A 15,390-nucleotide genomic window follows, 5' to 3' on the forward strand; every position below is an offset into this window, starting at 1 on the left:
GGTGTGAAATCTTAGACATTTTTCACTTCTTTGGTTAATTCCTAGGTATTTAATTTATGTGTGGCTATTGTAAATGGTATTTAAAAAAATTCTTTTTCACATTGTTCACTGTTGGCATATAGAAATGTTATTTATTTTTGTATGCTGATTTTGTGTCCTGCAACTTTATCAGTTCTAGTAAGTTTCTTGTGGAGTCTTTTGAGTTTTCTAAATATAAGATCATATCACCTGCAAACAAGGATAATCAACTTCCTCCTTTCTACTTTGAATGCTCTTTCTATCTTTCTCTTGTCTGATTGCTTTGGCTAGGATTTCCAGTACTATGTTGAATAACAGCGATGACAGTGGTATCCTTGTGTTTCAGATCTTAGAGGAAAGGCTTTTAGTTTTTCTCCATTCAGTGGGATACTAGCTGTGAGTCTGTTATATGTAGCTTTTATTATGTTAAAGTATGTTACTTCTAACCCCAGTGTTTTGAGGGTTTTTATCTGAAGGGATGTTGAATTTTATCAAGTGCTTTTTCATCATCAATTTAAATGCTCATATGGGTTTTGGTCCTTAGTACTGTTGATGCAATGTATCATACACATGATTGATTTGTGTGTGTTGAACCATCCTTGCATCCTAGGGATAAATCCCTCTTGGTTGTGATGAATGATCTTTCTAATATGTTGTTGAATTTGGTTTGCTAGCATTTTGTTGAGGGTTTTTGCATTAGTATTCATCAGATATATTGGCCTGAAGTTTCTTTCTTTTTTTTTCTTTTTGATATGTCTTTGTCTGGTTTTGGTATCAGGGTAGATACCAAATTCATAGAATGAATTTGGATGTATTCCCTCTTTTTCAATTTTTCAGAATAGTTTGAGTAGGATTGATATTGGTTCTTCTTTAGATGTTTGGTAGAATTCAGCAGTGAAATCATTAGGTCTTGGGCTTTTCTTTACTGGGAAACATTTTATTGTGGCTTCAATCTCATTATTTGTTATTGGTCTGTTCAGGTTTTGTATTTCTTCTTGATTCAATCTTGGTAAGTTGTATGTATATAGGAATTTGTTCATTTCTTCTAGATTTTCCAATTTATTGGCATATAGTTGCTCATAGTAGCCAATAATAATACTTTGAATTTCTGCAGTATCAGTTGTAATGTCTCCTTTTTCATTTCTGATTTTATTTATTTGGGCCTTCTCTCTTTTTTACTTAGTCTGGTTAAAGGTTTGTCAATTTAGTTTAACTTTTCAAAAGTAAAACTTTGTAACAATTTTATCTTTTGTTTTGTATTTTTTTTCAATTTCATTTATTTCTGCTCTGATCTTTATTATTATTTTTTTTCTCCTACTAGTTTTGGGTTTGGTTTGTTCTCGCTTTTGTAGTTCTTTAAGATACATCATTAGATTGATTTTTTGAAGTTTTTCTTATTTTTTTGTTGTAGGCACTTGTAGCTATAAACTTCCCTCTGAGTACTGCTATTGCTGTATTCCATTGGTTTTGGTATATTGTGTTTTCTTTATCATTTGTTTTTAGACATTTTTCAATTTTCTTCTTAATTTTTTCATTGATCCACTGGTCATTCAGGAGAATATTGTATAATTTCCATGTGTTTATATATTTTCCAAATTTCCTGTTATTAATTTCTAGTTTTATTTCATTGTGGTCAGACAATAGGCTTGATACATATATTTTTAATGTTTTAAGACTTGTTTTATGACCTAATATATGGTCTATCCTGCAGAATGATCCACGTGTTGAGGAAAAGAATGTTTATTCTGCAGTCCTTGGATGAAATGTTCTGTAAATATCTATTAGATCCATTCGGTTTATAGTGCAGATTATGTCTGATGTTTCTTTGTTGATTTTCTGTTTGAAAGATCTGTCCAATGCTGAAACTTGGGGGTTGAATTCTGTAGCTATTATTGTATTGGGGACTATCTCTCTCTTTACCTCTAATAATATTTCTTTTATACATCTGGGTGCTCTAGTTTTGGGTACATATATATTTAGAATTGTTATATCCTCTTGCTGTAGTGACATTTTTACCATTATATGGTGATCTTCTTTGTCTCTTCTTGTAATTTTTGTCTTGAAGTCTATTTTGTCTGATGTAAGTATGGCTACTCCTACTCTTATTTTTGGATTCCATTGGCATGGAATATCTGTTTGTATCCCTTTATTTTCAGTTTCTGTGTGTCTATATAGGTGAAATGTATTTCTCATAGACAGCAGATCAATGGGTCTTGTTTTTTTTATTCAGTCAGTATATGTATTTTGATTAGAGAGTTTAGTCTATTTACATTCAATGATACTGATAAGGACTTACTTTTGCCATTTTATTGTTTTCTGGTTGTTTTGTGGTATTCTCTTCCTTGTTTCTTTCCTTCTTGTCTTCCTGTGGTGAAGGTGATTTTCTCTAGTGATATGATTTAATTTCTTGCTTTGAAAATTTGTGTGTATCCATTTTGTTTCTTTTTTGGTTTGAGGTTGCCATGAGGCTTGCAAATGCTCTTATAACCCAGTATTTTAACCTGATAACAACTTGACACTATTTGCATAAACAAACAAGGAAAAAGAACACTAATAAAAACTCCATGCCTTAGTTTTGTTTTGTTTTATTTATTTATTTATTTATTTATTTATTTATTTATTTGAGACAAAGTCTTGCTCTGTCGCCCAGGCTGGAACACAGTGGTGTGATCTCAGCTCACTGCAACCTTCGCCTCCTGGGTTCAAGTGATTCTCCTGCCTCAGCCTTCTGAGTAGGTGGGATTATAGGCATTAGTCACCACGCCTGGCTAATTTTTGTATTTTTAGTAGAGACTGGTTTCACCATGCTGGTCAGGCTGATCTCAAACTCCTGACCTCATGATCTGCCCACCTCAGCCTCCCAAAGTGTTGGGACTACAGGCATGAGCCCCCATGCCTGACCCCATGACTTAATTTTATCCCCTTGCTTTTTAGCTTTTTGTTGTTTCTATTTATATCTTATTGTATTGACTGTGTCTAGAAAAGTTATTGTAGTTATTATTTTTGATTGGTTCATCATTTAGTCTTTTTACTTAAGAGTAGTTTATATACCACAGTTATAGTGTTATAATATTCTGTGTTTGTAAAATACAAAATTCTGTGTACTTACTATTACCAGGAAGTTTTGTACCTTCAAGTGATTACTTATTGCTCATTAATGCCTTTTTCTTTCTGATTGAAGTACTCTTTTTAGCATGTGTTATAGGACAGGTCTGATATTGGTGAAATCCCTCAGCTTTTGTTTGTCTGGGAAAGTCTTTATTTGTCCTTCATGTTTGAAAGATACTTTCACTGGCTATACCATTCCACAGTAAAAGTTTTCTTCCTGCAGTACTTTAAATATGTTATGCCACTCTCCTGGCCTGTAAGTTTTCCAGTGAAAAGTCTGCCATCAGACATATTGGAGTCATTTTGTATTAGTTGTTTCTTTTCTCTTGCTGCTTTTATAGTCAATTCTTTCTTTATCCTTTACCCTTGGGAGTTTGATTATTAAATGCCTTAAAACAGTCTTCTTTGGGTTAGATCTGCTTGATAGTCTATAACTTTCTTGTACTTGGATATTGATATATTTCTCCAGGTTTGGGAAGTTCTCTGTTATTGTCTCTTCTTTCTACCCCTATCTCTTCCTCTACTTCCTCTTTAAGGCCAGTAACTCCTAGACTTGCCCTTTTGAGGTTATTTTCTAGATCTTGTAGGCTGGCTTCGTTGTTTTTTATTTTATTTTATTTTTTGTCTCCTCTGTATATTTTATTTTTCTTTCTTTACTTTATTTTATTTATTTAATTTTTGAGACAGGGCCTTGCACTGTCACCCAGACTGGAGTGCAGAGACACGACCTCAGCTGACTGCAACCTCCACTTCCCACGTTCAAGTGATTCTTGTGCTTTAGCCTCCCAGGTAACTAGGATTACAGGCATGCACCAACACACCTGGCTAATTTTTGTATGTTTAGTAGAGATGAGTTTTCACCATGTTAGCCATGCTGGTCTTGAACTGCTGGCTTTAAGTGATCAGCCTACCTTGGTCTCCCAAAGTGTTAGGATTACAGGCATGAGCCACCTCAGCTGGCTCCTCTGTGTATTTTCAAATAACACTAATTCTTGCTTCTGTTTGACCCATTCTGCTATTGAAGGACTGATGCATTCTTCAGTATACCAGCTGCATTTTTTTCAGCTGCAGAATTTTTGCTTGATTCTTTTAAAATTACCTCAGTCTCTGTTAAATTTATCTGATAGAATTCTGAATTTCTTCTCTGTGTTATCCTGAATTTCTTTGAGTTTCTACAACAGAGCTCTTTTGAATTCTTTGTCTGAAAGGCCACATATCTCTGTTTCTTCTGGATTGGTCCTTGGTGCCTTATTTAGTTCATTTGGTGAGGTTATTTTTTCCTGGATGGTGTTGATGCTAGAAGATGTTCTTGGTGTCTGGGCATTGAAGGGTTAGGTATTTATTTTAGTTTTCACTCTCTGTGCTTATTTATAGCCATCCTTCTTGGGAAGGCTTTTCAGATATTTTAAAAACTTGGGTGTTGTGATTGAAGATGTATCTCCTTTAGGGGACACTGGAAGCCCAGTAACACTGTGGTTCTAACAGACTCATAGAGGTACTGCCTTAATGGTCTTGGACAAGATCCAGAAGAATTCTCTGGATTACCAGACAGAGACTCTTGTTTCCTTCCATTTCTTTCTCTCAAATGTACAGTCTCTCTCCTTGTTCTGAGTTGCCTAAAGCTGGAAGTAGAGTGACACAAGCACTCTGTGGCCACCACCACTGTGACTATACTGGGTCAGAACTTAAGCCAGCACAGCACTGGGTTTTACCTAAGGCCTGCTGTAACCACTCCCTGGCTACTACCTATATTCACTCAAGGCCCTGGGGTCTATAATCAGAAGGTGGCAAATCCAACCAGGCCTGTGTCCTTCCCTTCAGGGCATTGAGGTCCCTTCAGCCCCGGGTAGGTCCAGAGGTGTCATCTAGGAGTCAGGGACTAAAGTCAAAAACCTTATAATTCTATCTGGTGTCCTGTTGTATTGCAGGTGAGCTGACAAACCATATGATACGGTCCTTCCCACTCTTCCCTCCCCTTTCTAAAGGCAGAGGAGCCTCACGTTGTAGCCACTAACACGTCAGGAGGAGTACTGCCAGACTACTGCTGATATTCCCTTAAGGCCCAAGGTCTTTTAAGTCAGCTTGTCATGAATGCTGCTGGGCCTTGGACTCACCCATCAGGGCAGTGAGTTTTCCTCTGGCCCAGGGCAGGTCCAGAAATGCAGTCTAAGAGTCATGGAGTTGGGGACTCCAAGAACCCACTTGCTGCCCTACCGTTGTATTATTCAGGGTTCTCTAGAGGGCAGAACTAATAGGATAGATGTATATATAAAGGGGAGTTTATTAAGGAGTATTTACTCACACGATCACAAGGTGAAGTCCCACAGTAGGTCATCTGCAAGTTGAGGAGCAAGGAAGCCAGTCCAAGTCACAAAACTTCAAAAGTAGGGAAGCTGACAGTACAGCCTTCAGTCTGTGGTCGAAGGTCGAAGAGTCCAAAAGCTGAAGAACTTAAGTCTAATGTTTGAGGGCAGGAATCATTCAGCACAGGAGAAAGATGTAGGCTAGAAGACTCAGCCAGTCTAGTCCTTTCACATTCCTCTGCCTACTTTTATGCTGGCCACGCTGGCAACTGATTAGATGGTGCCAACCCAGATTGAGGGTGTGTCTGCCTCTCTCAGTGTACTGACCCGAATGTTAATCTCCTTTGGCAACACCCTCACAGACACACCCAGGAACAATGCTTTACATCCTTCAATCCAGTCGAGTTGACACACTCAATACTAACCATCACAACCCTCCTCTGGCCATGCTGGTACCTAAGGTGAATGACAAAGTCCCCTTTTCCCTCTGCTTTTCTCAAGTGGAAGGAAGTTTTCCCCATAGCTACCACAGCTGGTTATGTGTTGAATCTCACCTGAGGCCATCAGGTCTCAGAGGCTCATCCAAGGCCCTTGATGTAGTCCCTGGGTATTGCTTCTGGCTACTCAGGGTCCAACGCTCTTCAGTTAGCAGGTGATGAATGCTGCCAGGACTTGGTCCTTTCCTTCAAGGCAGCTGATTCCCTTCTGTCTCAGGGAGCTAGGGCCTGAAACAGGAGCTTCAAGACTCCAACTGATGCCCTATCCTGCTGTGGCTCTGCTGTTATTCTAGATGTAAGGCATAGTCCTCCCAACTCTTCCCTCTCTTCTCCTGAGGAGGAAGGAAAGGGTCTCTTTTGGAGCTGAGCTGTGTAGCCTGGTGTTAGGGAAAGGGTGATGCCAGAACTCCCCTCTGTGCCCCACCTGGTTTCTCAGTATATCATGTGTACCCCCAGTCCACTGTCTCTGGGCCTAATTCAGCGATAGGACTCACCTAAGAGTTGCAGTTCTTACAGCCCAGACTGCCTTTCAAGTTTACTTGGAGACTCAGAGTGCTGTAGCCCTCTGTGCAAGGTTTGCAAGCACACAAGTTCAGTCTCCTGGGATCAGTGATTCCCCTCTGGCTAGAGCTGGTTTAAATACTTCCCTTGTGGGCAGGCATCAGCTGAATTTGGTCCAGTTTCTTTTTCTGCTCTAACAGGACAGAAGTGTGTTCAATGCCTCATAATTGCTGTATTCTCCCTCTCCTGGTGCCCACCCCACCACTCTGCACCACCCCACCACTGTTGCCGGGGTGAGGGAGGAGTGGCATGGACAATTCAGGACTGCTTTTCCTATCTCTTCAGTGCCTCTTTCAGTAATATGAACTTGGAACCAGGTACTATGTGTGTTTATCTGATTTTTGGTTCTTATGAAGGTGTTATTACTGTGTAGATAGTTGTTAATTTGGTGTCCTCATTGGGGGACAGGCAATCAATGGAGCTTTCTATTCTACCATCTTTCTACTAGTTTACTGTTTAAATGGAAAATAAATAAATTGGTAGCCAAATAAAATCTTTAAAATATTCTAGTTTTAGGCCAAGCATGGTGGCTCACACTTGTAATTGCAACATTTTGGGAGGCCGAGGCAGGGGAATTGCTTGAGGCCAGGAGTTTGAGACCAGCCTGGGCAAAGACAGTGATGCTCTGTTTCTACAAAAAATAAAAAAATAGATGGGCATGATGGTGTGTGCCTGTAGCTGTAGATACACAGGAGGCTGAGGAGGGAGGATCACTTGAGCCTAGAAATTGTAGGCTGCAGCAAGCCATGATTGAAACACTGCTGTCCAGCTTGGGTGACAAAGTAAGACTCTGACTAAAACAAACAAGCAAAAAAAATGTGTGTACACACACACACACACACACACACACACACACACGTGGGAGGATTTGGATGATCAAATGAAGTTAGGAAATGCGAAACACAATTTTTTAAAAAAATTTTACTTTAAGTTCTGGGATACATGTGCAGAACGTGCAGGTTTGTTACTTAGGTATACGTGTGCCATGGTGGTTTGCTGTACCTATCAATCCATTATCTAGGTTTTAAGCTCCACGTGCATTAGGTATTTGTCCTAATGCTCTCCCTTCCCTTGCTCCCCAAACCCTGACAGGCCCTGGTGTGTGATGTTCCCCTCCCTGTGTCCATGTGTTCTCATTGTTTAACTCCCACTTATGAGTGAGAACACATGGTGTTTGGTTTTCTGTTCCTGTGTTAGTTTGCTGAGAATGATGGCTTCCAGCTTCATCCATGTCTGGGCCAAAGACACAAACTCATTCTTTTTTATGGCTGCATAGTATTCCATAGTGTATATGTGCCACATTTTCTTTATCCAGTCTATCATTGACAGGCATTTGGGTTGGTTCCAAGTCTTTGCTATTGTAAATAGCAAAATAAATATATGCGTGCATGTGTCTTTATAGTAGAATGATTTATAATCCTTTGGGTATATGCCCAGTAATGGGATTGCTGGGTCAAATGGTATTTCTGGTTCTAGATCCTTGAGGAATCACCACACTGTCTTCCACAATGGTTGAACTAATTTACACTCCCAACAGTGTAAAAGCGTTCCTATTTCTCTACATCCTCACCAGCTTCTTTTGTTTCCTGACTTTTTAATAATCATCATTCTGACTGGCATGAGATGGTATCTCATTGTGGTTTTGATTTGCATTCCTCTAATGACCAGTGATGATGAGCATTTTTTCATGTGTTTGTTGGCTGCATACATGTCTTCTTTTGAGAAGTGTCTGTTCATATCCTTCACCCAGTTTTTGATGGGGTTGTTTTTTTCTTGTAAATTTGTTTAAGTTCCTTGTAGATTCTGGGTATTAGACCTTTGTCAGATGTGTAGCTTAAAAAAATTTTCACCCATTCTGTAGGTTGTCTGTTCACTCTAATGCTAATTTCCTTTGCTGTTCAGAAGCTCTTTAGTTTGAATAGGTTCCATTTGTCAATTTTAGCTTTTATTGCAATTGCTTTTGGTATTTTAGTCATGAAGTCTTTGCTCATACCTATGTCCTGAATGGTATTGCCTAGGTTTTCTTCTAGGGTTTTTATGGTTTTAGGTTTTACATTTAAGTAGTTAATCTATCTTGAGTTAATTTTTGTATAAGGTGTAAGGAAGGGATCAATGTTCTGTTTTCTACATATGGCTAGCCAGTTTTCCCAGCACCATTTATTAAATAGGTAATCATTTCCCTATTTCTTGTTTTTGTCGGGTTTGTCAAATATCAGATGGTTGTAGATGTGTGGCATTATTTCTGAGGCCTCTGTTCTGTTCCATTGGTCTATATATCTGTTTTGGTACCAGTACCATGCTGTTTTGGTTACTGTAGCCTTGTAGTATAGTTTGAAGTCAGGTAGCATGATGCCTCCAGCTTTGCTCTTTTTGCTTAGGATTGTCTTGGCAATGTGGGCTCTCTTTTTTGGTTCCATATGAAACTTAAAGTAGTTTTTTTCTAATTCTGCCAAGAAAGTCAATGATAGCTTGATGAGAATAGCCTTGAATCCATGAATTTTTGGGGGTGATATGGCCATTTTCACAATATTGATTCTTCCTATCCATGAGCATGTAATTTTTTTTCCCATTTGTTTATGTCCTGTCTTATTTCCTTGAGGATTGGTTTGTAGTTCTCCTTGAAGAGGTTCTTCATGTCCCTTGTAAGTTGTATTCTTAGGTATTTTATTCTCTTTGTAGAAATTGTGAATGGGAATTCACTCATGATTTAGCTCTCTTCTTGCTTATTGTTGGTGTATAAGAATGCTTGTGATTTTTGCACATTGATTTTGTATCATGAGACTTTGCTGAAGTTGCTTATCAGCTTGAGGACAAAACACTAAAATCTTATTTTGAAGATTCTCAAATGCTCATTGCAGTGTCTCTCAAACATATTTAACCTTAACCTTATGTGAATGTATATGTGCATGTATGCACTATGTAACATCTATCAATAATCCTCTCTGTCTAATTTTCTATATAAAACATCTTGCAAAATGCTGTAAAAATATCTGTGTATATTTCCCTTTTCTGGGATAGAGCTACCCTTCTGTTTTTTATGTTCTATTTGTACACAGTTATTAGATATCTACTTGATATCTTTCTTGATATTGAATCTTAAATAGAAAATACTTGTTTTTCTATACTCATAAGACTTCTGACATCAAATATGTGAATTTTCCACATCAAACAATTCTCTAAATTCCTTTAAATGCCAACTGGATGTCCTACAATTTAATTTAATGCTAACACTAATTACCTGGAGTTAGCACAGACATCAAAGTTTAAGGGTTTAGTCCTATAAGACTGCTCCCTCATGTCAGATGCCAATTTTGATTAGCAGGGCCCAAGGTTTCCCACACCTGTGTCTGATTTGACTACAAGTTGGGCTTCTCACAACCCCCTCTTCACATTTGGTAATTTGCTATAATGTGTCACAGAACTCAGGGAAATACTTTACTTACAATTGCCAGTTTATTATTAAAAAAATTACAAAGAATACAAATTAACAGACAGATTAGTTGAAGATGTACATAGGACAAGGTCCAGAAGGGTTCCTAGCACAGGTGCCTCTGTTCCCATGGAGTCAGAGTTTGTCACTTCTCAGCACGTAAGTGTTCTTACCAACCCAGAAGCTCTCCCAGCCCTGTCATTTAGGCTTTTTTGAAGTTTCATTATAGAGGCATGGTTGATGAAATCATTGGCCATTGGTGATTGACTCAATTCTCAGCCCTTTTCCTCTACCCAGAGTTTGGGGCATGGAGCTGAAAGAGCCAACTTTCTTATCTCATGGTTGGTTCCTCTGGGAACCAGCAGTCATCCTTCAAGAGTTGCTTTATTAGCATAAACTATGATTGAAAGAGGTTTATTTTATATGAAAGGCACCCTTACCCTATCTTCCAGAAAATTCCAAAGGTTTTACAAGCTCCATGCCAAAAGCCAGGGATGGAGACATATATTTCTGATTATATCACAATATTATGGAACCCTTTGTTTTTCTGATGAGACATATTTTTCTACTGAAAGGCAAAATAAAAGCATTCTTTAAAATTTCATTATTTGAAATTTTACAATAACACTTTCTTGAGAAAGGAGAATTGGATTTCAGTGATGTTTCTAATGCTCAGTCCTTTTTGCTTCAACAGAAGAAAAAATAATTATCATGATGTCTCCATAGCAGGCTGTGATTTATTATTGACATTTCTTCCCCTTATAAAGCATAACAGTTATAATCTCATATTAATACCATCTTCTTTGGAAATAAAATATGTATATCATAAGTTTTCTAATCTTATGGAGGTTAATATAAACACAGTGTAAGTCATGGTTTAAAGAAACTGTAGATTTGGTAGAAGCTTTGATATTGTAATATCTATACACAGAGGTACCACTTTACTATTAGCTCTGAAGTGCTAACATTTAGATAGTAATTTTTCTATATGCTACATCACGATTAAATAAAACTGATGACAGAATGAAAGAAGAAAATGTGGAATAACATTGTATTTTATATAAAAGTGATATCTCTGCAATCTTGTAAACACAAACCTTATTTATTTATTCTTTTGCAATACCAATAATCTCTAGGGCATACAGTGACATAGCATATTGATACCTTTTGAATATAGTATTAGAGAGAGTTATGGTTTTTCAGTGTTAAACTCCACATCTCATGCCATAGATCTTGAATTTTGTCTTTAATTGTTAGATTTATTTTCTAATTCATTGAAATTTATATGATTTATACATGTATAGATTTTAAAAATCAAATTATTAATAGTCTCATAAAGAGAAATAGCAGTCATTTTCCTCCTCTCTCACAACCCACCCATGTGCCTCTCTTTCTCTACAGAATCAACTACATTTGACTCTTCTACATGTTTCCCTGGTATTTACCTACATATTTCTACATTGTAAATCTATACTGATATTTATTGATTATATACATTTTCAGTTGATTTCTTGCTGTGAAAGATAAGGACTTAATTCCTTCTTCCCATCTCTACTTCTAATATATTTATTCATCAGTATAACTGTATGATACATAGGGGCTAAAACAATAATCAGTCTTTAAATTTTTATTTTTTAAAAAAATATGATTATGCAATATCACTATACCATAAGCCCCTTGAGAATAAAGTGTTTTATTGTTTTGTTTCCTAATGTATCTTAAGCAGTTGAAGAGTACTTAGAACAGAATACATGTTTCATAAATAATGAATGCATAGTTTACTCTTGACCCAAACAATCATCATGATTCCTTTTATAAATAACACTTTGTTTCTCAGATATTTATTTCTTGCATCGTATTTTATTGGCATGACTTTCTATACATGTATTTATTTCTTTTTTTAACTTGTACTATTTAATGAACAGATTTTTTTTTTTGAACAGTTTTAAGTGTACAGAAAAATTGAGCAGCTAGTACAGAGACCTCTCATATATCCCTCCCTCTTGCACACTGTTTCCCCTATTTTTAACATCTTGCACTAGTGTGGCTCATTTGTTATAATTGATTACCCAATATTACACATTATCATTAATGAAAAACTATAGTTTAACATTGTTTTCTTTCCCTATATTGTACAGTTCTATGTTTTTTTGCAAATGCATAATGTCATTTATTCAGCATTAAAATATCATACAGCATAGTTTCCCCATTCTAAAAATCTCCTGTGCTTCATCCTTGTATTCATCCCTCTTCCCACTCCACCTGAACCTCTGTTAACCATGGATGGACAAACTTTTTAATATTGTTTTATCCAGGATGTCCGTTGAAGTCACACCATATGTACCCTTTTAGATTGGCTTTGTTCACTTAGTAATATGCCTTTAAGTTTCCTCCATGTCTCTTTGGGGCTTGATAGTGCATTTCTTTTGACCACTGAATAATATTCTGTTGTATGGATGTACCAGAGTTTGTTTATTCCTTCATCCATTGGAGGACATCTTGTTTTTTTTCAGTTTGGGTGATTATGAATAAAGATTCTACAAACATACATTCTAGAAGATCTAAGATTGCTGTTGTTGTTTTTCTGCAGATCTCCATCTCACTATCTTTAATATACCTCTCTAGTAAAAACAATTTTCTTGATAGATTTGCTTCTTCCCATTAACAAAGTACTTTCCTTCCTTTTTTCTTAGGATGGATTCTGTTTCCTGAGTTTTGTGTTTGTGATGTTTAATTTTAGTCTCAACTTTACTGGATCAAGGGTTTCCAAGATAATTGGCTAAACATTTCTGAGTGTGTCTGTGAGGCTGTTTCTGGAAAATATGAGCATTTGAAGTGGTAGAGAGCAAAGCCAATTGCCCTTCACAATGCAGGTGGACATAGGCACCATCCAATCCACTGAGGGCATGAATAGAACAAAAAGGCAGAAGAAGGGAGATGTTTTTCTATCGCTGCCTGACTGCTTGAGCTGGGACATCAGTCTTCTTCTGTCTTTAGACTGGACCTTACATCATTGGTCCTCTTATTCTTAGTTACACTACCAGCTTTCCTGAGTCTCCTCCTTGCAGAAGGTAGATCATGTGACAGCATCCATAATTAAGAGAGTCAATTCCTTATTATAAATATCTTTCTATATATATCTATACATCTATCTGTTTATATCTATATGTCTATCTATATCCTATTGGTTCTGTTTCTCTGGAGAACCCTAACTAATACAGTGTTCTTCTTTTTCCTTTGTTTGTTTTATAAGAGTATATTTTCCAGTAGCTTCCTAAGAAAGTGTTTATGGAAAATACATATTTTTTATTGCATCAATGTCTGAAAATATCTTTTTTGTACTCTTAACAGTTTATCTGGATAATTTTTAGTTTCTTCTCTTCATGTATATTTGACTTGTAGTATTGCTGTTGAGAATTCTGTTATTCATTTACCTGATATTTTGTGATCTCTCATTTTTTGTCTTTGTAAGTTTTTAGGATATCTTTTAATAACTGGTGTTTTGAAATATGTACAATGTGCCTTGCTTGGGTTCATTTATTGAAAAAATTTTCAATGAGAGCCCAGAATAATCTAATAGCATTTCTGGGGAAAAAATGTGTTGTATTCGTCCTTTGATAATTTCTTCCCTTTTTGCTTCTCTATTTCTTTGTATGTAGAATTTAGAAGTTAGAGCACCTGGGCTGATCATCTAATTCTATAACTTTTTATTTTCTATTATAACTTTTTCTGTTAACACTTTTTAAGATTTTGCATAATCTATTTTAGTTTTCTTTTTAAATTTTGGATAGCATATTTTTAATTACCAGGAGTCTTAATTACCTTTGATGTTCCATTCTATAGCTCTCAATTCTTTTTAGTATCTTCTTTCTCTACAAGGTAATTAACAATAGTTTTACTTACCTTTTTGTTCTTTGCCCAGCAATGTCTTTGTTTCATCTAAGTTCTTATTTATTCATGCCCATTTATTTAGTCTTTGAGCTATGTGTGATGAAGTATGCAACAAGTTAATGTGGATCAGGAACTCTGTGCGTGTGAGAAGTGTTTGTTGACTTGTGGGATTCTCATCCCGGTGATTTGGTGGCAAGCTATTTCTTCTACTGGAGTGATGCTAAAATGTGTGTATGTGTTGCTTTTGTTTTCAATTTCTTCAGATAAAAATTGTTTAGCTTTATACCTAGAAGGTTGAATCCTTCTTAGTGAGAGTTCTGGTAGGGTGGGGAAGGAAATTGTAGAGTCTAATATTTAATATGCAAAATTTGTATTTTTTTTTCTATTTTGAGAGCTGAGCCACTCCTTCATCTTTACTTTATTTTCCTGTTGTTTAGGTCTCAGGCATGAAATTTCCCTTTCCTCTCCAGCACACAGTAGTTGAAAAGGGGCTAAAAGCTCTGTCTTTTCTTGAAGCCCAGTTTTCACTGATGTCTTTATATTTTCTGTCTTAACATTCTGCTTTCTCTAGATCTCACTCTTGAGTTTATCTGTAATTCTCTGTACGTTTGTTCAGTGTTCAGTATTTTTTCCCAAGCATCTCACTTTTGTTAATTCACTTGCTACTTGTTTCCCATATTCAAAAGTTTGTTGTAATCTTTGGTCTACTGTTGTCTCTTCTTGTATCCTTTTTGTTCTCGTTAGTTTAAACATTCAAAAATTACTTTACCTTCATTTTAGTTAAGATTCAAGGGTTAAGGAATAAGCACATGTAGGACAACAACAATGTTAAAATAAAGGAGGTTTTCTGGTTCTTTTTCTCAGCAGTCCTTTTGTGGTTCCCATCTTTCTTTTCTTCTGGACACAACCACTCTTATTAAATAGACTTAAACATCATCTTTGTCAATAAACTGCACAATAATATGAACTATTTTAAATTGAATGACATTTTCGACAATGAATGAACTCAACTGAATGTTATGAGACAGCATTCGAGGTAATATTTAATTAATGAAAATGAAGTATTGCAATATTGAGGGACTTGAATACATGTTGATGGGTATTATAGATAAGAACTATGTCTCAAAGCCAGCTCAGGGCAATTCACATTTTCAAAAAATGAAATGAAGTATTTTCATTGCTTTTTTTTCTTTTTCTCTAGCTTTGCATCTTGATTGAAGCAAAGACATCTGTCTTTTCCCAGATAGCAAGAACTTTGGTTGCTGTGGCAACATATTGACTGGGGAATTTAAAAATAAAGGTGGCTCATTTCCAAATCATTTTTTCCCCCTTCACGAAAAAGCCACACACTGGTAAGAAACTTCTACTGGAGCCTTTATAATCAATAAACCTATTGTTTGCTGAAGGATTATATCCCAAAACTTGCATGTTAAGTAGGTGAGAATGTGTACATTTGGCTTTCATACACTTTTAAACCATAAAACACTGAACTACCTCATTTTTAACAAGTTTTCTTTCTCTCTCCCTCCCCCTTTTCCTTCCTTCGTTCCTTCCTTCCTTCCTTCCTTCCTTCCTTCCTTCC

General features: G+C 36.4%; 1 pseudogene; it reads left to right on the forward strand.

Moving 5' to 3' along the window:
* LOC123566780 (PWWP domain-containing protein 2A pseudogene) overlaps nt 1–15,145 on the forward strand; it is a 28,370-nt pseudogene extending 13,225 nt beyond the window's left edge.
* Nucleotides 15,146–15,390: the final 245 nt, after the last annotated feature.

Source organism: Macaca fascicularis, chromosome 17, assembly GCF_037993035.2.
Source record: "Macaca fascicularis isolate 582-1 chromosome 17, T2T-MFA8v1.1".
Classification (NCBI taxonomy): domain Eukaryota; kingdom Metazoa; phylum Chordata; class Mammalia; order Primates; family Cercopithecidae; genus Macaca; species Macaca fascicularis.